The sequence below is a fragment of the Somniosus microcephalus genome, chromosome 1, assembly GCF_052327205.1.
Source record: "Somniosus microcephalus isolate GS21.2 chromosome 1, FLI_Smic_1.0, whole genome shotgun sequence".
Taxonomy (NCBI): Eukaryota; Metazoa; Chordata; class Chondrichthyes; order Squaliformes; family Somniosidae; genus Somniosus; species Somniosus microcephalus.
This window is the reverse complement of record NC_140987.1, coordinates 269,239,259-269,263,913: the sequence shown is the minus strand read 5'-3', so window position 1 is coordinate 269,263,913 and position 24,655 is coordinate 269,239,259.

Below are 24,655 nucleotides of genomic sequence, written 5' to 3'. Positions count from 1 at the left end.
AGCAACAGCAAAGATTACAGAATGACACTCAGGAATGTGAAGAGGAGAAGTGATTTTAATTAAAAAAATAAGAATTTACCCTTTCTTCCGTTTCTTTGGGGTAAACGTGTGGGTTTGGGTGAGGTGGGAAGTAAAAATGTTAAAATTTCAAATAGGAACCCGACCACTTCAGGTTTCAATGGAGGTGGAATGAGGGGTGGGTGACCAATAAGATGTGTGTCTTTACAGCACTGCATCTGGGCCAGGAGAAGCAGGAGTGTTTCCTTCAGGCCCAAAAAGCTACCCAGTAAACCCCTCCCCGCCCACCTCCATGAACTCCTCCCTCCCCAAACCCTCTCCATCATCGACTCCCCCGACACCCCCTCCCATGAATACTAACCCCCTGATCTCCCCCAATCCAACATCTCTCTGTCTGAATTCCCGCAATCACCCCCAACCTCCCCATGATCACCCCCGACACCCCTCGTGATCACCCCCATGATCACCCCCGAGCTCCCTATGATCACCCCTGACCCACCCCACTGTGACCATCCCCAACACCCCCATCGCGATCACACCCGCGATCACCCCTGATCTCCCCGTGACCACCCCCTACACCCCCATTGCGATCACCCCCGCAATCACCCCCGACCTCCCCATGATCACCCCCGACACCCCCATTGCGATCACCTCCGACCCGCCCAACCTTGATCACTCCCGCGATCACCCCGACCTCCCCATGAACGCCCCCAACCCCCACCGCAATCACCTCCAAAAACCCATCCCGCAATCACCCCCGACCTTCCCCCCACACAATCACTTCTGACACCACCGCAATCACCCGCGATCACTCTTTGATCACTCCGCAATCACCCCCGCCACCACCCCACCCCCCCCCACAGCATGATCACCCCCGGCACCCCCGCGATCATCCCCAACCTCCCCAGCGTTTCTTCCTGGCCCAACAAGCTAACCCTTGTAAACCGCCCCCAATGATCTGCCTGCTCCTCCACCAACCCCCCACCCTGCCCACCTCCCCGCGATTGGACCACCTGGCCACCATCTCCACCCTCCTGTGATCTCTCCCCCACCACAATCTCTCTCCCCCACCATGATCTCTCTCACTCAACTGCAATCTCGCTCCCCTGACCAGCATCTCACTACCCTGACCATCTCGCTCCCCAGACCATCTCACTACCCTGACCATCTCGCTCCCCAGACCATCTCGCTCCCCTGACCACCATCTCGCTCCCCTGAGCACCATCTCACTCCTCTGACCACCATCTCACTCCCCTGACCACCATCTTGCTCCTGTGACCACTATCGCGCTCCTTTGAGCACCATCTCAGCTGTGGCTCAGTTGGTGGTGCCCTTGCCTCTGAGGCAGGAGGTTGTGGGTTCAAGTCCCAATCCAGAGACTTGAGCGCAAATATCTAGGCTGACCCTTCAGTGCAGAACTGAGGGGCTGCTGCAATGTTAGAGGTGCTGTCTTTTGGATGAGACGTTAAACCAAGGCTCCCTCTCAGGTGGATGCGAAAATCCCATGGCACTATTCGAAGAAGTGCAGGGGAGTTATCCCTGGTGTCCTGGCCGATATTTATCCACCAGCCATCATCACTAAAAACAGATTATCTGTTCATTATCACATTACTATTTGTGGGACCTTGCTGTTCAAAAATTGGCTGCCGCGTTTCCTATATTACAACAGTGACTACACTTCAAAAGTACTTCACTTGACTTTAAGACTCTTTGGAACATCCTGCGGTCATGAAAGGTGCTATATTTACATTCCTTCACTCCATCTCATTTTATTTCTTTCTCATTTTCTTTCTTTCTTTCTTTCTTTCTTTCTTTCTTTCTCCGCCATCTACACTCCTCTGATCACCAGCTTGCTCCCTCTGCAATCTTTCCCTGCCTCCTTCCCTGCTCCTCCGCTACCTCCTTGTGCTACATGAATGCCTGCCAGACAGTCAATCAGGGTGGTTGTCGGGCAGGAAACATGGAGAAAAAAGATGTCCAACAGTTTTTAAATGCAGGACGTTTGAGAAACCCATACATCCAGATTTCCCGTCCATAACACCGCAACCCCCCACCCCCCACCGCCGAACGTGCAGCCCCATGAATATCAGGGCCAATGTTTCTACACAGAGTAGGTGCCCACTCCCAGACCAAATGGACCTGACCTTATATGTCCTATATATATGGGGGGCTGTCATGGTGCAGTGGTTTCAAGCAGCCTCTGAGCATGCTTCATTGGCTGTGAAGCTCTCTGGGATATCCTGATTCCTTGAAAGGCAACTTTTTTCCTCTTTATCTTGACAGAAAAATGTGATCAAAGATTCCCTCTGTGCAGTCGGTGTGGTAAAAGCGTAAAGCCATTTTTAGAAACATGACACTGCAGCAAAAGCAAAATACAGCAGATGCTGGGAATCTGAAATGAAAAGAGAAAATGCTGGAAGCACTCAGCCGGCCAGGCAGCATCTGTGGAGACAGTTGACTAAAAGCTTAGTCAAAGAGGTAGGCCACGATTTTACTTACCTGGGTGGGACCCTGGCAGGTGACGTTGGTGGCGAGTCCTGGCCTGCTGCTGTCTCCATCTTGGCCTCTGAAATGAATTTCCCTAGTTTGGGCTTGTTAAGCCCACCCAACGCGTTTGCCGGCCAATTAGAGGAAGCGGGTCTGGTAACGTCATTTAATGACGCGTCATCAGCCGGTTTCCTTAAAGAGACCACGGCCAACTTTATTTTGACATTTGTGCTGTCAGTATTCTATAGCATTGAGGTGCTGCAAACACTGACAAGCACTGCATAGTGGTTCAGGGCTGCACCCAAGCCTTCCCATGACTCCCTCCATATGTTTATGGAGTTAGTCACAACACACAATGAGGTCCTCTTCCCTTCCCATGGGCGAAGAAGATCTCCCTTGGAGATCAACACAGCCTTATTGCACATTGCAGAGGAGGGCACAAGCAGGGATGTCTTCAGGAGGACCTGGGTGCAGTTCCTCAAACGTTTCACTGATCTCAGTCTATCACGAGATGTTAGTACAAAGCCACACTCAACCTCATCTTGCTGTGCCTCTCATCACATCCCCATCACTCTGCCTTCCCTACCCTAACCATGCACATCCTTACTCACACCAACTGACCTTGCACCTCTACCCATCCTTCTCTATCTACATTATCACTGTTGTGTCTCAAGGGCTTTTATACCCTTACCTATATAACAATTAAGGACTCCGGGGTGGAGAGATTAGTTAACGGCCATTTTATTTACAATGTGCTTCTTCACTCAATGCACTACATTTCCCATAGTGCATTGCAAATCACCACTACGGTATCCCATGTGGGACAATTCTAATACACATTCAAAATACACAACATATTTCCTCCCCCTTAAAATAGAATGTCCACAAAACAGAATAACTGAAAATAACTATAACTTTGGAAGAGAGGGTAGACTGCCTGTACATTCCGCTAACCCTGGGGATTATCCTGCCCCATGCACACAGGTTAGCACTAACTGTAACTAAGGCGCTCTGGAGGCTGCCTTTCTCTTTGGGGGTAACGCCTAGTCTCAGAAGCAGGCTCTGGCTGGCTCTCCCGTGACTCTGCAGGCGTGGCTTCCTCCCTCAATGGCACAAGAGTGGATGGTGCCACCGTCTCAGGGTCAGACGACCAGTCCCTGCTGGAGCCCCCAGCAGGTCCTTGATCCTCTGTTTCTTGGGTTACCTGTGGCGACTGTCTTGGCAGTAACTGGTCTACATGCCATCTCCATGTTCGGTCGTCTCTGATGTGGACTCGGTATGAAACGGGGCCCATCTTTTGAATGACCGTAGCCGGGACCCACTGCTCCGGGGTGGTGTAGGACTTTGCCCCCCACCACAAAGTGTCGTTCTTTGGACATCTGAGCTCGTCTGCTGACTTGCCCTGCTGATTGGCGTGCACCACTGCTTCTGTGGACGTTGGCCTCAGCAGGTCAAGGCGTGTCTGTAGCTGCCTTCCCATGAGTAGGTAAGCAGGAGATGCTCCAGTCGTAGCATGAGGCGTGTTTCGGTATTTCAGCAAGAAACATTTAGGCGCTGCTTTAGAGGAGCATCACTTCTTGCTGCTTTCAACGCGCGTTTCAGCGTCCTGACAAATCTCTCCGCCAATCCATTCATGGATGGATGATAAGGCGCAGAACGTGTGCTGGATTCCATTGCTCTTGAGGAACTCCTCCATCTCCTGGGATGTGAACTGTGTTCCATTGTTGGTTACGATCTGCTCCGGCAGACCAAATCGCCCGACCATCTCTCTCAGAGTCTCGATGGTATTCTCCGTTGTGGTAGTGGACATTACTGCAACCTCCAGCCATTTGGAATGGGAGTCCACTGCGACCAGGAACATCACTCCTTCCACTGGTCCCACGAAGTCCAGATGGATCCGTTGCAACGGCGTCGCCGGCCATTCCCATGGATGCAGTGGCACTGCTCTTGGCGTATCCCTAGTTGTCTCGCATGATGGGCATGATTTCGCTTCAACTTCAATTTCATGATCCAGACCAGGCCACCAGAAGTAGCTTCGTGCCAGCTCCTTCATCCGGACAATACCACAATATCCTGAGTACAGCTCGTTGAGGACATGTTTCTGCAGCTTTGGTGGTATGATCACTCGCATGCCCCAAAGGAGGCATCCTGACATGACAGACAACTCCTTACCTCTTGACAGGTAAGGTAGGAGGTCAGTTGGTGCGTCTGACACCCGTGATCCATCTCCTCGCATCACCCGATCCAGCACCTTGGGTAGCGTAGGGTCCACTCTGGTCTCTTTCTTGACCAGCCGGGCCATGACAGGGGCATTGCTCACCATGTCAAAGTAGAAAATCTTCTGCTCACAGCCTTCAGAGGGCACAGGGAGCGGAAGTCTTGACAATCCGTCTGCATTGCCATGTGCTGCTGACCTCCGGTATTTGATGTTGTAATTGTGAGCGCTTAACATCAGCGCCCAGCGTTGCATCCTGCACACTGCCAGGGAGGGTATTCCTGTGTGTGGACCAAAGATCGATGTCAAAGGACGATGATCCATCAGCAAGGTGAATTTCCTTTTGAACAAGTAGTGATGGAACTTTTTGATTCCAAAGATGATGCCCAAAGCCTCTTTTTCGATCTGCGGGTATTTCACCTCCGCCTTGCTCAGGGACCTTGATGCGAATGCAATCGGCTTCTCTTCGCCTGAGGGAAAGATGTGGGACACAACCGCGCCGACGCCATAAGGCGACGCATCACAGGCCAGCTGTATCTGCAACGACAGGTCAAAGTGCGTCAACACTCTGGGTTCAGCAAAGCTGCTTTGGCTTTCTTTAATGAAGCTTCGCACTCCTTCGTGCACGCCCAGGCCTTGCCCTGACACAGCAACTCATGCAATGGCTTCAACAGTGATACCAGCTGTGGAATAAACTTTCCGTAATAGTTCAGGAGACCTAGGAATGACCGCAGCTGGCTGACATTTGTAGGTGCAGGAGCGTCGGCAAAGGCTCTCACTTTTGACGGTGCTGTGTGTAGGCTGTCCGCGTCGATGACATGGCCTAGGTACTCCACTGATGGCTTGAAAAATTCGCATTTGTACTTGCGAATGCGTAAGCCATATTCTTCAAGTCTTCCCAGTGTCTTCGTCAGGTTCTGCAGATGCTCGTTGTCGTCCTTTCCTGTGACAAGGATATCGTCGAGATAACATTGTACCCCTGGAATGCCACTTAAGACCTGGTCCATAGCCCGCTGAAACAATGCTGGTGCTGACGTTATACCAAAGGGTAGGCGGCAGTACCTGTAGAGGCCCTTGTGGGTAGTGATGGTGAGGTACTTCTGTGAGTCCTCTTCTACATGCATCTGCAAGTAGGCTTGGCATAGATCAATCTTGCTTAACTTCTGACCACCTGCTAGACCCGCGAAAAGATCTTCAATGATGGGGAGGGGGTACTGTTCAGCTGAGAGCACAGGATTCACTGTTACTTTGAAATCTCCACATAAGCGAACCACGCCATCACTCTTCAGCACTCCGTTCAGTCCGTAAGGGTAACCCCGAGCTTCCGGTCGCCTGTCATTTTAATTCACCGCTCCATTCCCACTCGGACCTCACCATCCTTGGCCTCTTGTATTGTTCCATGGAAGCTCAACGTAAACTCGAGTAACAGCACCTCATCTTCCGATTAGGCACTCTGCAGCCTTCCGGACTCAATATCGAGTTCAACAATTTCAGATCATAACCTTGGCCCCTATTATATTTTTTGACCCCAGCATCTGCAACATTTGACCCCTTGTGACCCCACCTCACTGCTCTTTGATGTAATGTTTTTCTGACTGACCTGTTTGTATACCATTTACACCTTTGATTGCTGTGGTTATCTCTCTGCCGAGGTGTGATAAATGGCAGTTAGAAAGATTACCTGTAAACATCTGACATTATTCTCTGACTATATATGCTGTGTTTTTATGCATCTCTCCACTTCACCTGATGAAGGAGCAGCGCTCTGAAAGCTTGTGATTTCAAATAAAGCTGTTGGACTATAACCTGGTGTTGTGTGATTTCTTACATTTTTTCTTGTAATTTTTCCACTCCTTTCCCCCCCCCCTTTCCTTTTGTTTCTCTCTCACACCTGGCAGCTATCTCTTGCCCTGCCAGTACACTTTACACCTAATCCCAGCCTATTACCATCTCGTCTGGCTTCGAATGCCTTTTATTGTCTCTTTTACTACTTTTGTTTCTTTTACTTCTTTTGTCCGATCGCAGCCCTGCCTTCGATCTATTTTCTTTTCTTTCCAGTTTTGAAGAAGGGTTCAACCCGAAACGTCAACTCAAATTTCTCTCCACGGATGTTGCCTGACCTGCTGAGTTTTTCCAGCATTTTCTGTTGTTATTTCGGATTTCCAACATCTGCAGTATTTTGCTATCGATAAATTCAGAGATGCTGTCTTTGGAGGTTACATCTGTGGATGAAGCCAACTTTTTTTTAATATTCGTTTATGGGATGTGGGCATCAGTGGCAAGGCCAGCATTTATTGCCCATACCTAAATGCCCTTGAGAAGGTGGTGAGCTGCCTTCTTGAACCACTGCAGTCCATGTGAAGGTACTCCCACAGTGCTGTTAGGGATGGAGTTTCAGGATTTTGACCCAGCGACGATGAAGGAACGGCGATATACTTCCAAGTCAGGATGGTGTGTGACTTGGAGGAGAACTTGGAGGTGGTGGTGTTCCCATGCAACTGCTGCCCTTGTCCTTCTAGGTGGAAGTAATCACGGGTTTAGGATGTGCTGCCGAAGAAGCCTTGGCGAGTTGCTGCAGTGCATCTTGTCAATGGTACACACTGCAGCCATGGTACACCAGTGGTGGAGGGAGTGAATTTTTAAGGTGGTGGATGGGGTGCCAATCAAGTGGGCTGCTTTGTCCTGGATGGTGTCGAGCTTCTTGAGTGTTGTTTGGAGCTACACTCATCCGGGTAAGTGGAGAATATTCCATCACACTCCTTACTTGTGCCTTGTAGATGGTGGAAAGGCTTTGGGGAGTCAGGAGGTGAGAGACTCACCGCAGAATACCTAGCCTCTGACCAGCTCTTGTTGCCATAGTATTTATGTGGCTGGTCCAGTTAAGTTTCTGGTCAATGGTGATCTCCAGGATGTTGCTGGTGGGGGATTCGGCGATGGTCATGCCGTTGAATGTCAAGGGGCAGTGGTTAGACTCTCGCCTGTTGGAGATAATCGTTGCCTGGCACTTGTGTGGCATGAGTGTTACCTGCCACTTATCAGCCCAAGCCTGAATGTCATCCAAATCTTGCTGCATGTAGGCGTGGACTGCTTCATTATCTGAGGAGTTGTGAATGGTGCTGAACACTGTGCAGTCATCAGCGAACATCCCTATTTCTGACCTTATGTTGGAGGGAAAGTCATTGATGAAGCAGCTGAAGATGGTTGGGCCTAGGACACTGCCTTGAGGAACTCCTGCAGCGATATACTGGGGCTGTGATGAATTACCTCCAACCACCACAACCATCTTCCTGTGTGCTAGGTAATACTCCAGCCAGTGGAGAGTTTTCCCCCCGATTTCCATTGACTTCAGTTTTACTAGGGCTCCTTGATGCCACACTCCATCAAATGCTGCCTTGATGTCAAGGGCAGTCACTCTCACCTCACCTCTGGAATTCAGCTCCTTTGTCCATGTTTGGACCAAGGCTGTAATGAGGTCTGGAGCCGAGTGGTCCTGGCGAAACCCAAACTGGGCATCAGAGAGCAGGTTATTGGTGAGTAAGTGCCGCTTGATAGCACTGTTGATGACACCTTCCATCACTTTGCTGATGATTGAGATTAGACTGATGGGGCGGTAATTGGCTGGATTGGATTTGTCCTGCTTTTTGTGGACAGGACATATCTGGGCAGTTTTCCACATTGTCAGATAGATGCCAGTGTTGTAGCTGTACTGGAACAGCTTTGCTAGAGGCATGGCTAGTTCTGGAGCACAAGTCTTCAGCACGACAGCCAGGATGTTGTCAGGGCCCATAGCCTTTGCTGTATCCAGTGCACTCAGCTGTTTCTTCATATCAGGTGGAGTGAATCGAATTGGTTGAAGACTGGATTCTGTGATGATGGGGACCTCAGGAGGAGGCCGATATGGATCATCCACTCGGCACTTCTAGCTGAAGATGTTTGCAAACTCTTCAGCCTTGTCTTTTGCACTCACATGCTGGGTTCCACCATCATTAAGGATGGGGATATTCATGGAGTGTCCTCCTCCTGCTTCCAGTGTGAAGAACCTATGCTTGTGTGATGCTTCAAACGGAGCAACATCAGGTAATTATTTTTGGCTGATTAAACTCTTGACAGCTGTGCCTACGCAAGCAAAGTGTATTTGAGTTCAGAGGAAATGGAAATAGAGAGGCCTGAAATAAAAACTAGAGACTGAAATGCCAATTGAAGTGTTAAAAATATTATATTGGTTATCCATTAGCGCTGATATGTAAAAAGAAAATCTTCAGTCAGAGATACAGGTAATACAGTTTGTGAGCTGGTAAATAGCATGCAACAAATTGCAACAAATTGCATACAGAGTATATGAGCTGCTAATGAGTGAGACACTGGCCCCAATATTTACTGGGGTGGGTTTTGTGAGTGGCAGGGTGGAGATTAGCTCGGGTTCTGGGTTTCCCGGCATGCTGTGCCGTTTTAGTATCACAGCGTGCATTTTTTTGCTCTAGCAGGTTCCCCGCCCGGATGACAGCCTGATTGACAGGTTTGGCTCCCTGTCAGGCAGGGGATGTTCCAGAGGAAGCCACAGGCCAGGAGCAGGGAGAGAGCCTGCAGCTGGGTTAGTGGTAGCGTGGCGGGGGGTCGGTATAATTGGGGGAGGGGTGTTTGCTGATACTGGGGAATTCCAATCTCCGATCCAGGGGTGGGGTGGGGGGGGGAGCGTGAAGTGATTATTGCTAGTCCTAGCCCCTTTAGTGCTACCCCATATCAGATGTATTCCCCGGATGTTCACTTTCAAATAAAGTTTGAGGTAGCCAAATCCTAAAGACGCTTAGTTGGGTCTAAATGTCTGGAGCATCTCTCCCTAAAGGAAAGGAACAACCTGAAGATGATACCGTCCTCCAGATAGCGCTTTTAATAAGTTTAGCTAGACTGTAACATTCTGGATATTATGAGGGTCTGGAAAATGCCCCCAGAATTTTGCAACTTCTCACCAAAGAGCTTAGAGATTGAGTTTGCGAGTTTGATACAGAAGTATTATGTGAGACAATTCTAAAAATATATAGATTTATTAAAGAACCTACATGTAATTATAGTAGGTGTTTCAATTGCAACATTAACAGTTCCAAAAAGAGAAAACTTACAATTCTTATTATCAGATCTTAACTTTGCTACATTTTTACAGTTCTCAGTCTTATTCCAGGATATCGACCAAAATCAAATACAGTACAATACCTTGATCCCCGAGGTACAAAGATTTGTAGAATTAAAGAGCCGCCTCTGAAGCCTGAGAATTGCCTTGCCCCTTTACAGCAAGACTATCATCCCATTTGAAAGTTCAATATTTATATCCTTTTTCAGTGGTATTTCCTTTGAAGTTTTCTGCTGATGAAAGCTAATTATCTCTAGTCATTTTTCTGCTGACCCCTGCAATTATTACAGTCACCTCAGCTGGTAGCAATGCAGAATTATGTCTCTACCCCAGGTGTCCCAAGCCCACCATAACATACAGTGTAACCGCAGGTGCATCTATTTGATGTCATTTTTACCATGGGTTTCTGTTTGTGTCTTTTTATGAAGTGTAAATTAAAACACCTCAACCACGGTGATCTATGCAATTTTTAGTCACCTCGGCTGGTTGTAACACAGAATTGTGTCTCCTGTGTTTCATTTAATGCCATTTTTACGAAGGCAAATGTTTCTTAATTTTATGTGCCTGTTTATGAAATGTAACTTAGAACACCTTAACAGGGCGTACCATTGTTTTATTTCCAAAGCTTCAGACTTCAGGAACCTCCAACCACCTGTTTCAATAAGGTTATTGATTTAGTGTCAACAACTTATCTTATCTCAGTAGCCTGAATGCTGTTAACAATACAGCTTTAGATTTTGAGGCTTCCAGATTTTCAGGCCTAGTATGTCATGTTTTAATAAGGCCAGAATGCTTTCATAGAATGGTCTATTTTTCTGAATATGGCTTATTCCTTCACAGGTAGAGGGGTCCGATCATCGATTCTGGTGATGGGGGGAGTCTGATGGCGGGCAGGGAAGGAGGTAAACTTGTTGGGCTGGGAGGAAGCACTCCTGTTCCTCTTGGCTGACAAGCAGTGCTTTAAAGGCACTTGCCTATTCACGAAGCAGTCCTCGCTTCCCTTTAGCTGCCTAGTTTCCCGAAGCCTGGGAAACCTGACTGGAAATTGTTAAACCTGGAAGACAGGTTAAATCTGAGGCACACAGCCTGATTATAATATTTAAAAGCAATTGTGTTGGAAGCACTAATGGATAGGCCCAGGGAAAGAGCTCGGCGCTTAGGAACCTTAAAAGTGGTGCTGAGGGCCAAAACTTCTTAGGACAGCGTTAAAACCAAACATTTTGCCGACAAGAAAAGGCAGGAAGTACCAGCCTTTAAATAGAGCTCCTCCTGCCCCTTCCCAACTTGAAATCATTCCCCTCTACCTGTCGTTCCCAGCGGCAGGCGTCAGACGCGACTCAATATCCAGTCCGGGGCGCTACCGGGGCGTTGCATGCTCGATTGACATCATGATCTACAGGCGCAGGAGACCGTGGTGGTAATGTTTAATGCCGCTGCAAAATGTCTCATCAATTTCATGAGCGGCGCAAACATCGTCGTGTTCGGGCACTAGTTGCTTTGTGCCCCGTTAGCGCCCTCTTAGATCCCATGATCTCTCTGGTGAGAAGCTTGGCTTTTCCGACGTGCAGTTGAAATCAGCGTAGTTTAATGGGAATCCCACAACGCAAGTGGCTGTGACCTCAACAAGCTGTCTAAGCAGCCAATCACAATGCAGAATTCTCACAGATCAAGAACCAGGAACCGAGTAAGCTCCTTTGGTTCTAACCTTTTAAAAATGTTAGAGAGAGCAAAACAAAGATTGGCGGTCTCACAAAGGGAAAAGATAAACCTGAAATAAAGATGAAGAAACTTTGTAAAAAATATTTTTTTTCAAGTTTCTTAAAAATTTTAATTAAATCTTTTATTAAAATGGATAAATTTGACACTCCACAAAATTAAAATTAGTTTTTCAGGGCCATAATGTTTGTTTACCAGTAGTTATTACTCAGATTGCCATTAAAGATCCAGTTACACCTCATTTGAATGGGTCTAACTTTTTATGGGGTTTCTAACAGCGATATTTGTTCGGAAAAGGGGAACTTTTCGTCAGATCAGTGATTCAGTGATTTCACAGATTGCCGGCTCTGGGGGGGAGGGGGGGTGGCGGGGGGACGGGGTGTCCACAGCACAGTCTGTGGAGGAGCAGTGAATGACAGACCGCAATTTTAGGATTTCCGTGTTAGGCTGCGCTTGTGCTAAATCCTGAAGTTGCGGTCAGTTTCAGAGCCAAAATGATGGCGAACACTGCCAGTTCACCATTATCAGGACCGCAAGTTCCGGGCCAATAGTTTGCTTTAATTTTCGCAGAAAATCATAGAAATTTACAGCGCAGAAGGAAGCCATTTTTCTGTGCTGGACGAAAAAGAGCTGTCCAGCCTCATCCCACTTTCCAGCTCTTGGTCTGTAGCCCTGTAGGTTACAGCACTTCAAGTGCATATCCAAGTACTTTTTAAATGTGATGAGGTTTTCTGCCTCTACCACCCTTTCAGGCAGTGAGTTCCAGACCATCCTCTGGGTGAAAACATTTCTCCTCAACTCTGCTCTAATTCTTTTACCAATTACTTTAAATCTATGCCCCCTGGCTATTGACCTCTCTGCTAAGGGAAATCGGTCCTTCCTGTCCACTCTATCTAGGCCCTAAAAATTTTTATGGGACTTTTGCTGCTTTTGACCTATTATAGTTTGTTTGACCTTCCATATCAAAAAAGACAGCCAAAATATCACCTCTTTTCCTGCAGTAAGTTCTTTGATGACTGATGAGACTGACTCTTGCTGGGACTGAGCGTCCACAGGTGTGAACAGTGGATCCCGGATACGCCAGGTTGGGGATCTTGATTTCTCAGGCGAGACTTCCTCAGCTGGCATTTCCATAGTAGGAGGTGCCTTTGAGGATGGTTCCTCACCTGTTGATGGCAGCAGATTGAAAGTCACATCGGAATAATGGAAACCAATGCTCTAGAGCCCACTAAATCTTTGTGGGTAGCTTTCTTTGAGGTCAGCGGCGAGCGCCGTCCCTTCGCTGCTGACTGCAAAATGCGGGCCAATATCCTTAGTTTGGTCTGGACTTGTTTGCGAATGTTATCATAAGCTTGCTTCTACTTGGTTGGTGACTTGTCCATTATCCATTTTCAGTGCAGCAGGTGTTTCTCATCAAGTAGCCTTTTTAATATCATCATATCATGATAGCACGACTATAAAGATAGTTGCAAACAACGGTGGGGGACTGCAAACTGATCTTTTTTGTACCATCTTTTTAAAAGACAGAAATGAGTGCCACCCACTGGTGTCAGCCGTGGCTCAGTGGGTAACATGCTCGCCTCTGAGTCAGAAGGTCATAGGTTCAAAGTCCCACTCAAGAGACTTGAGCACAAAATCTTGGCTGAGGCTCCCAGTGCAGTACTGAGGGAGTGGTGCACTGTCAGAGGTGCCATCTTTTGGATGAGACATTACACCCAGGAACCCTCTGCCCTCTCGGGTGGACATAAAAGATCACGTGCCACTATTTCGAAGAAGAGCAGGATAACTATCCCCGGTGTCCTGGCCCATATATAACACTCAATCAACATCACTAAAAGAGATTATCTGGTCATTATCACATTGCTGTTTGTGGGATCTTGATGTGTGTAAATTGGCTGCTGCGTTTCCTACACTACAACAGTGACTACATTTCAAAAGCACTTAATTGGCTGTAAAGTTCTTCGGGGCAACCTGAGGTCATGAAAGGTGCAATATAAATGTAAGTCTTTGGGGAAAAAATTCAGGGCGCTAATGGGGAGCAAAGCAACTAGCACCCGTGCGCGGCGCCGCTAACGCTGCCTGCATAAGGTTAGTGGCGGCAGTAACTGTTAGCTCCCCGTGGCACTGCGCCTCTGGCAATGATGTCATTGGCGTGTGCAGCGCCCTGCTCGTGCCCCAGCCGCGATCTTCGGTAGCACCCCCTGGCTTACCGCTGGATGCTATGTCTGAAAGGATCAGGGAGGCGTACGTGCCTCCAGAACGGCACAAATTAAAGGGGAGGTGCCGGGCAGCCATTTTTGTTCCTGGCCGCCTGCCAGCACCTGCCCCCGTTGCTGTCCCTGGTCTCCTGTGAAGCCCCCCCACAGGGTGCCGGCTGCGCTCCGCAAGCTCGGCCCTCCTCTTGAGTGCTGGGCTCTTTTGCCAGCACTCCGATCCCTGGTGGCCCTGCTGGGCCCCGGGTCATGCTGCGCTAGGTCCCTCCCCTTTAATGAGGGGAGGAAGGCCTGCAGTACTGCGGCGCGACGTGCCGCAGAGTGTGGTGCTGCTGCATGTAGTGCCACGATATTCACTCGCAGCACCCCAAGAGGGAGGCGGTGTGCTTCCAGTAGTGCCCCGTCTCCCTGTTGGGGCGCTACCAGTGAATTTCGGGCGCGGGGGCGCTATCTTTTTTTGGGCGCTTAAAGTAGCGCCCCGGCGAAGTTATCATCTCAAAGGGGGCGTGGCTCAATTTTGCCCCCAAGTGGAAAGACGAAGTGTTGGGATCAAAATTGAAGTCATTACCCTTAGTCAAGTTATCCTCAAGTCGTGTACTCAATTGACAAATTCTTAACATGCTGAACATTATGAAAGAATTGACCGAGTGAATATATTATACGAAGCCAATTCATCTTTGTCACCTCAAGGCCTCAATTATTTTCTAATGGGAGTCCATCAGCAAACTCAAATGACAAATTAGGTCATGGGCAAGAAAAAAATCACAACAAATACAAAACCTTGATTTCTCATCTCTAATGCCAATACCAATGATAAAACCAGCTATGGAAAAAAAAGCTGCCTATGTTCTAGATACTTAAAAAAAGATATTAAAAATTAAAAACTGCACTGCTGCACCTGTATAATTCATAGAAGAATGATGTCTTCTGCCTGCAGAATGTGACTTGATGAAATTATTCACAAACCAGAGATGTAATTTACATGACTGAAACATTATTGCTTCGTAAAATGTAATTGTGTTGATTTTGCATAGTTCAAATCAACTAATCAGGGGAATGATATAATTGCCCTTTTACAAACACAAGCAAGGAGCTGAATCAGAGGATCACAAATTAAAGCTACGAAGAAAAAGATAAGAAAATTGGGTCAATTTTTCTATCCTTTCCCCCAACGAATACCGGTCAGTAACAAAGAGCCAGAGATCCATTCCAGTGCAGCAGGGCTGAGCCTGTGCTCGTGGAATCACAGAATTATAGAATAGTGCAGTGCAGAGGAGGCCATTAGGCCTGTTGGGTTAGCTCTTTCCAAGAGTTAGTCCCACTCCCCGGCTCTTTCCCCAAATTCATGCCATTTTTTGTCCTTCAAGTATTTATCCAATTCCCTTTAGAAGGCCACTATTGAATCTATTTCCAGCATCCTATCAGGCAGTGCATTCCAAATCCTAACCACTCTTAAAAAAGTTTTTCCTCATGTCGCCTCTGGTTCATTTGCCAATCACCTTAAATCTGTGCCCTCTAATAGGCAGAGGGCCATCAATTGATTTAAATGACATGAGAGGGGGCCATACCAAGCCTCCCACCTCATGTTCCTGTTCCTTGACCACGGTTTCCCCACAAAGCTAGTGGAGCATTTACACTGCAACCAAATCCACCCCCCACACCCCCAACACTCCATGCACCTCTTAGATCAGATGCTCTGAATGTAGTCTAGCAGCAAGACAAAGGGGACCCTAAAGGTAAGTAGAAGTATTTTTTTAAAGCCTCGCAACAGAGTCTTTGGACCTTGTAGTCTTGTAACCAATGAATAGCACTGGCTGCACGCCTGAGTGATGACAATCAGAAGGCAATGGGAATAACATGTGTTTCCTGAGACAATACTAACGGGCGTGTGCAGTACACGCCCCTTCCCCCCACATGTGCGTTTTCGGACAAACGTTTTTGACGCTTTTATCAAAAGTCTTCCCAATGTATTGAAATGCTTACTTCTATTATGTTATGACATGGACTGCACTGCCTCAAAGGGTGGTGGAAGCAGATTCAATAGTAACTTTCAAAAGGGAATTGGATAAATACTTGAAGCGGAAAAAAATTGCAGGGCTATGGGGAAAGAGCAGGGGAGGGCGACTAGTTGGATAGCCCCACCAAAGAGTCGGCACAGGCACAATGGGCCAAATGGCCTCCTTTTGTGCTGTATGATTCTATGTATGTATGCATCAGCAGGTGACACGAGAAGATGCAGCTACCCATTATCGCAAGGGTAGTTGTCTCACAAAATTGGCTCGAGTAATTACTGGGACCATTAGAAGATCTGGAGAAATTGTACCAGGGTATCAATGAGCAAGTCACAGAGTCCCAATAACCGAATACATACTCCAGCAACCCTGGGTCAGCAAGCGATGTTTCACTCTGCATTTGAACTCTTACATACAAAGGAGAGTATAAAGGTCATCCATTCTAACGCAATAGCAAAATACTGCGGATGCTGGAAATCCGAAATAACAACAGAAAATGCTGGAAAAACTCAGCAGGCCAGGCAACATCCGTGGAGAGAGAAATAGAGTCAACGTTATAGGTCAAAACCCTTCGTCAGGACTGAAAAAACACAGGAAATGAAACAGATTAAAAGGCCAGTTTGGGGGGCTGGGAAATGGGGATGAAAGAACAAAAGAGAAGTGAAGAGACATTAAAAGGTATTCAAAATGAGATGGGATGGTAATAGGACCAGTAAAGAGAAAAAGATGGCTCTAGATTAGGTGTGAAATGCACTGGCAGAATGAGAGACAGCTGCCATGTGGGAGAGAAAATAAGGGGGAAGGGCACAAAACAAAGGTGTGGATAAAAAATATATGTAAAAAAGTAATGAGGGCCGAAGTTAGGATCTGAAATTGTTGAAATCGATATTGAGTCCGGAAGGCTGTAAAATGCCTAATCGGAAGATGAGGTGCTGTTCCTCAAGCTCGCGGTACACCTCCATTCAATCCATAAGGGTGAGCCCGAGCTTCCAGTCGCCTGTCATTTTAATACACCCATTTCTCCCACACCAGTCTTTGAGCCACGCATTTAACTCTCTGATTTTATTTACCCTAGCCAAATTTGCTCGTGGCTCATGTAGTAATCCAAAGATTATTACCCTTGTGGTTCTGCTTTTTGATTTGGCCCCTAGCTGCTCATACTCCCTCAGCAGAACCTCTTTCCTTGTCCTATCTATGTCGTTGGTACCAACATGGACCACGACAACTGTATGCTCCCCCTCCCACTGCAAGTTTCTCTCCAGCCCAGAAGAGATGTCCTTAACCCTGGCACCGGGCAGGCAACACAGCCTTTGGGACTCTCGCTCTCGGCTGCAAAGAACCCTATCTATCCCCCTATTGATGCTACCCCCTACCACTACAACATTTCCTTTTACTCCCCCCACTTGAATGGACCCTCATCCCATGGTGCTGTAGCCAGGTTACTCATCCTCCCTGCAGTCCCTGTTCCTGTCCTCACAGGGAGTAAGAGCCTCGAACCTGTTGGGCAAGAGCAAGGGCTGCGGCTCCTCCAACACTACCTCCTGGATCCCCGTACCTGTCTCACTCATAGTCACACCCTCCTGTCCCTGACCACAGAATACATCTGAATTAGTTAATCTAATTGGTGTGACAACTTCCTGGAACACAGAGTCCAGTTAACTCTCCACCTCCCTGATGTGTCGCAGTGTTTGATGCTCGGACTCCAGCTCATCAACACGGAGCCGGAGTTCCTCGAGCAGCCAACACTTACTGCAAATGTGATCACCGTGAATATCAATTGTGTCCACCAGCTCCCACATATTGCAGCAGTAACACATCACCTGCTCTGCCATTCTATGTAATTAAATAAATTTATTATTATTATTTTTAAATACCCTCAGCCCCGATTCTAGATGATGAATATCACACCTCTATTTAATTGAACTTACCATCTTATAAAGGTTTAAAAGGGAAGGAAAAGTACTCACCAATGAGCCAATCACCTACCAGCTTGGCTGTGATGTCAATTTTGAATTCTGACCTCCCTTTGTAATGTTGCCTGTGGAGCCTGTTTATGCTGCCTCACCTCGCTGCTCCAACTCGGCACCCACTGCTGCTCCCGGCTGCCTCGACTGGGCCTCGCCTCACTGCTCTGCCTCCATGATGTCTGCTAATCCTGAGACTGGCAGGAAAATCAAGACAAAAACAAAAAAAAACAGCACCTCACACCCCACTTACCTTAACTCTCTCACTTACCCATACTCTCAAAAGGCACTCTCTGCTGCTAGCACTCCGACCTCACCGTACTCGGGCTCTTGCATTGTTCCACGGAAACCAAGCGTAAGCTCGAGGAACAGCACCTCATCTTCCAATTAGGCACTTTACAGCCTTCCGGACTCAATATTGTGTTCAACAATTTCAGATCATAACCTCAGCCCCCATTACATTTTTTCATTTATTTTTATTCACACCTTCGTTTTGTGCCCTTCCCCCTTTTTTTCTCTCCCACATGGCAGCTGTCTCCCATTCTGCCAGGGCATTTCACACCTAATCTAGAGCCATCTTTTGTCTCTTTACTAGTCCTATCACCATCTCGTCTCGTTTTGAATACCTCTTAATGTCTCTTCTCTTCTCTTTTGTTCTTTCATCCCCATTTCCCAGCCCCCAAATGGGCCTTTTAATCTGTTTCATTTCCTGTGTTTTTTCAGTCCTGACGAAGGGTTTTGACCTGAAACGTTGACTCTATTTCTCTCTCCATGGATGTTGCCTGGCCTGCTGAGTTTTTCCAGCATTTTCTGTTGTTATTTCATCTTTTCTAACAATAGCTTCCAAGCAGCTGACAGTCTTCAAATTGCAGGGCAGGGACATTCTTAACTTGTGTTGAAAAAAACCCATCATTTACATTTTGTACACCTAAATGATTCCCGAAAAATGAAGTATTCGGGGCCTTGAAATAGCGACTATATCTGAGAAGGCTCATTACCATTGGGATACTCTACTTAAATCGTAAACTGTTAATAAGGTTTAGAGACATGAGGTGCATTAAAGAGTAGCAATATCAAAATAACCTGTGTAACAGATTTAAAGAAGATTCTTCTTGTTTCACTGATGCATGAAAAGGTACATTTAACTTTTAAAAATACATTAGCCCAAATTTTGCTCTCAGCAGTGAAGGAATGGCTATCACTGTTCACCTTGTCAACAACTGCCCACAGACTTTTTGCGGGCTTCTCAGCGGAGATTTCCACTAATCCTCTGTCTGTTTCAGCATGGTGCCCTTTACAGGGGATCTGTGGCATCTGTGAGCCAGCCAAGAAACAGCGACCAATCAGATTGAAGTATCCTCACTGAGCCAAACAAGGAGCGAATTTGAACAGTACTCACTCAGCAGAAAACTGGCAGATGGGCAGTTAAAATCACCCTGGCTCTTACCTGCCCGAAAGCCACCATGATCGCAACATCTGCAATTTTAACCTGATCTCCTGAGCAGGCAGCAAATACATGTGCCCGAAACCAACAGGGTCCTCCTTTACATATGAATGTTGTGGCCCAATGACATCACTGAGACCCGACTGTAATTTTAACTCAGGCCTGAGCGGGGAATCCACCTGGAGTTAAAATCGGGGCCACAGAGTCCAACTAGGAAGTAAAAAACAGGAAATATAAATCACATTTAAATCATGTACAGGAAGCGAAAGGGAGGGAAGGGAGGTGATCCTGAAAGGGACACAAATGGGCAGCAGGGGATCAAAATTATTTTGTGGGCCTGGGAGGAGTAGCCCTCTTTTTCCTGGGGCCCACCAAAATAAAAACTGAAAAATTCCTTGCTATTTTTTTGCACATGTCCCTTTAAGGCTCGCTGGTTAGGCCTGTTCAATGCCTGGTGTACGACTAGGCCGAAACATGCACAATGCAAGCTCCGCCCATTGCATTTGGATTTGCACCTGAACTAGCAGAGGACCCTGATTTGCATATTTATCTAGCTTAATGCCTGTTTCAGGCGGGAGCCCTGGGGAACTAAAAGTTGCCTGAGCCAATATGATGTCCGGCACAGCACAGTTTAGGTGTGGCAGATCATAACGCAAAACGTGGCATTTTATGCTGGAAAAACAGGCGGCTATGAGTGGAATTTATCCTCCATATTGTTTCATAGAGTTTCTGATCATTTATGTCTTTTATCCTTATAAGTGTCAGTTTTGCTATTAACTACAGTATGCAGTGATTAAACTTCCTATACCCTTCAGATTCAATGAATGTCAGCCTTGGATTCTTTTTTGGTGGTTATTTGTGATCGTTTATTTTGAACCAACATAATTTGCTTGTGTTAAGGCAGTTATTCAGCATAATTATTTAATACATGTTTGATGTTGATGCTAAAATGTGCTGAAAATGGTATTAAATAAAGTCTTAACTATTTGTTCATGAATCTAAAGCAAATATATTCAGCAAGGCAGTGCCTTGAGGCACTACAGGGCAAGTCTATCAGTTCCCATGAAGATACACAGGACACTTTTTATGAGCCCACATCAGCTGAGGTTTAGCTTCACTTAATAAATATTTGAAGGAAGATCCGTTGGCTAAACCTACTACAACATGCACAAGGGTGTAAGCTGTTAGATCCGTGGTTCAGTTGATAAATAATTACACGGATGCTGCACATAAACAAACAACAGGTCTTTACTGGAGGAGGGTCATCTCTAGACTGGGGTACAGAGGCATGCGCACAGCTTATATACCGGTGTGGTTACTGCCGGTACGACAGTATACAGGAGCTGTAAAAAGTAGTTCTGACTTAAAGCACATACACTACAATTCCTCCCTTTTTAGATTAATAATACCCCCTTAATATTCAAATAACAATTACATTTTTACATGTACATTTAATAACAAAAGTCCATTTATAGATTCAGTCTTTGGGGTGGCTTCCTGACCCTTTCGGGATAGCGCCTTTCCGAAGGTTCTTGTTCTTGGTGCAGAGGCGATTCTGACCCCTTTTCATCGGGTAGTTCATCGGTTTCCACAGCTACTGGGTCTGAAGTAGATGCTACCGGTATGTTGGGTTCATCCCCAGGTACTCGAGACATGGGGTTGACGCCTTCATGTGACGCTAAGATCTGATCGACATGGCGTCTCACAATGTTCTCCCCGACATCCACTGTGTACATTAATGGCCCCTGCCTTGTACATATCGTTCCGGGTTGCCACTTCTCTGTTCGATAGTCACGGGCCAAGACTGGTTGCCCTACATTGAAGCTCCTTGTCGGCTTCTCGTTGATGTGCTGGAATTGTTTGTCCTCAACATTTCTTTGCACATTTGGTCTGAGCAAGTCCAGACGAGATCTCAACCTTCGGTTAAAGAACATCATGGCCGGGGTCTGGTTGGTAACTGCATGTGTCGCGTTTCGGTAGGCTAATAAGAAATTGTCCATCTTATGCTGTAGTGGAATTTCCTCATCGCACATGGCCTTTATCGCCTTCTTAAAGGTTTGTACGAACCTCTCAGCCAATCCATTGGTGGCTGGATGATACGGGGCGGATGTGTAATGCCTTACCCCATTCCTTTTCATGAATTTTTGGAACTCGTCGGACACAAACTGTGGTCCATTATCAGAGCAGACCTGCTCTGGCAAACCGTTTCTGGCAAAAATGGTCCATAGGACTGCAATCGTTTTCTCTGTAGTGGTTGAAGACATCTTTATCACCTCAGGCCACTTTGAATGAGCATCCACTGCTATTAAGAACATTGAGTCCATGAATGGACCAGCGAAATCAATGTGCACCCGTTGCCATGGAGAGGAGGGCCACTCCCATGGGTGTAGAGGGGCATGTGGTGGTGCATTTTGGACCTTCTGGCATCCTAAGCAGCTCTTAGTTAGGTCTTCGATTTGTTGATCGATTCCAGGCCACCACACATAAGCCCTAGCAAGGCTTTTCATTTTCACTCCCCCCAGATGACCTTCATGTAGCTCCTTTAGCACTCTCTCCCTTAACTTGGGTGGAATCACCACTCTGGATCCACACATCACTGTCCCCTGGCATACTGACAGCTGTTCTCTTCTGGATGAGAATGCTGGCAAAAGTGAGTCGCCATGTGTTGGCCATCCCCTCACCGTCAATTCATATACCCGTGAAAGGGTCGGATCATTGCGGGTCTCCTTCTCTATATCCGCGTTTGTTACTGGCAATCGTTCAATTATCGACGAATAAAATATCCCGATAGGGTCCACTGCTGGTGCTTCCTCCACCGTAGGCAGTGGCAGGCGTGATAGCCCATCAGCGTTCCCATGCTGTTTCGTGCCTTTATATTCTATTTCATATTGATTCGCCCCTAGAAACAGGAACCATCTTTGTAACCGCTGTGCAGTCATTACTGACACGCCCTTCTTAGGATTAAAGATGGAGACAAGTGGTTGGTGTCAGTCAGCAAGGTGAACTTCTGCACATGCAGATAATGGTTGAATTTTTTTTTCTCCCCATACTAGGCTGAGGGCCTCCCTGTCAATCTGGGCGTAGTTGCGCTCGGCTGAGGTTAGTGACCGAGACGCAAAGGCCACTGGCCTCTCCAACCCGTCTGGGAATTTGTGCGACAGCACCGCTCCAATGCCGTAGGGTGATGCATCACATGCCAAACGAATTGGTAGTGCTGGGTTGAAATGGGCCAACACCTCTTTTGATGTGATCAAGTATTTACACTTCTGGAAAGCTCGTCTACGTTCGTCATCCCACTTCCATGGTACCCCTGCTTGCAGTAGGGTGTTCAGCGGGTGTAGTACCGTAGACAAATTTGGTAAGAACTTGTGGTAATAGTTTACCAGCCCGAGGAACGGCCTCAGTTGTGACACATTTTCTGGTGCTGGAGCCTTGACTACTGCCTCAATCTTGTCAGGGGACTTATGTAACCACTCTTCATCAATGACGTGGCCGCAATACGAGATCTGTTTCTGGAAAAACTCGTACTTGTGGCAATTAGCTCGTAGCCCATATTCCTTTAATCTGGCAAGCACCTTCTCCAAGTTAGCGAGGTGATCACCGTCATTTTCGCCCGTGACCAAGATGTCGTCCAAATAACACTGGGTCCCTGGAATCCCTTGCAGGACCTGATCCATCGCCCTTTGCCAGATAGCGGGAGCCGAGGCTACTCCGAACACCAGCCGATTGTATTGATAGAGACCTTTATGGGTGTTGATCATAAAGTAAAGTTTTGAAGCTTCTTCTACCTCCAGTTGCAAGTACGCCTGGGCTAGATCAATTTTGGTGAAGCGTTTACCACCAGATAGCGAGGCGAAAATATCCTCAATTCGTGGAAGCAGATATTGCGCCGTGTGAAGGACTGGGTTCACTGTCACCTTAAAATCCCCACAGATTGCGGACCTTCTTTGGTTCCCCAGGCGTATTACTCAATGACCTCTTCATTACAGGGACGATGGGTGTAGCCCACTTGCTCCAGTCCACTTTGGACAGTACTCCTGAACGTTCCAACCCTTCCAGCTCTGCTTCAACCGTTGGTCTGATCGCATAAGGCACTGGTCTGGCCTTCAGAAACTTTGGGCTTGCATTATCCTCTATTTTAATTGTTGCTGTTATTCCATTTAGTGTTCCTAGTCCCTCCTGGATCACTTCTTTTGCGTCAGTTAGCATTTTTGACAGTCATCCAGGTGTGACGTCATCATCCTTTTTGGCGTCCACCTTCAGTGCCTGTATGGAATGCCAATCTAAATGTATCTTCCGGATCCACTCACATCCTAGCAGTGGCGGTCCTCCATTTGGCAATACATATATATCCATTTTAGGTATTTCCTGACCTTTATATGTCACTTTCACCCTTATTTTTCCTTTGGGGTAGACTTTTTGCCCTGTATACGTCTTCTAGACAATCTCTGTAGCTTTCAAGGGTATGTGTGAAAATCGCCGCTTGTAGTCTCTTTGATTTATGACTGTTAGAGCTGACCCTGTGTCCAATTCCATTTCCACTTGGACTCCATCTATCTTGAGTGTAACCCAGATAGTCTGGTGATCCTCTATTTCAGTTACATTATTTAGTTTCAGACAACCCAGCTCCTTGCTTCCGGAGTCTGTGTCACTTTTCTGTTCGTCTGAACCACTGTCCATCACCTGGTGTACCTTTTTGTACTTCTCCTGTGGAGATTTCTTACTGTTGGTTTTCTTCCCAGACCTGCAGACTCTTGCTATGTGTCCTGCTTTCCCACACTGTCTGCACACTTGGTCCTTGAACCAACAATCTTTCTGGTCATGTGTTGTTCTGCCGCAGCGATAGCACTTCCCAGTTCCATAGGTCATTTCGTTGGTGCCGTATTCTTGCAGTCTCCGTTGTATCTCTGCAGCGCCCCTTGCGGCTGCTTCGTGTGATACTGACATATTGAAAGCTTTGTCCAGCGTAAGGTCCTTTTCTGATAGAAGCTGTTTCTGGGTTCCTTCACTTTGTAGCCCACACACAAACTGGTCCATTAACGTGTCTGCTAGTCCCGCTCCAAACTGGCAGTATTTCGATAGCTTGCGCAGTTCCGTTAGGTACTCAGCATTGCTTTCATCTTTGTGTTGGTTCCTTTTATGTAACTTAAATCATTCTGCTATCAGCAGCGGTGTGGGGCTTAAGTGGTCCTGTAAGATTTCTACTATGCTTCCAAAATCCTTCTTTACCGGCTTCTCTGGGTTATTAGATTTCGCAGTAACCCATAAGTTTTTGCACCCATGGAATTTAACAGAACCAGTGCTTTATTAGCATCTGGCACTTCATTTGCCCTGCAGTACACATGAATACGTTCCACATATGTTGTCCAATCTTCGACTTCATTGTCGAACGTAGAGATATTGCCACTCTTCGGCATCCTTGGTTGTGCGTTAACTGTCAAAAATGGTGCCTCCCGCGCTT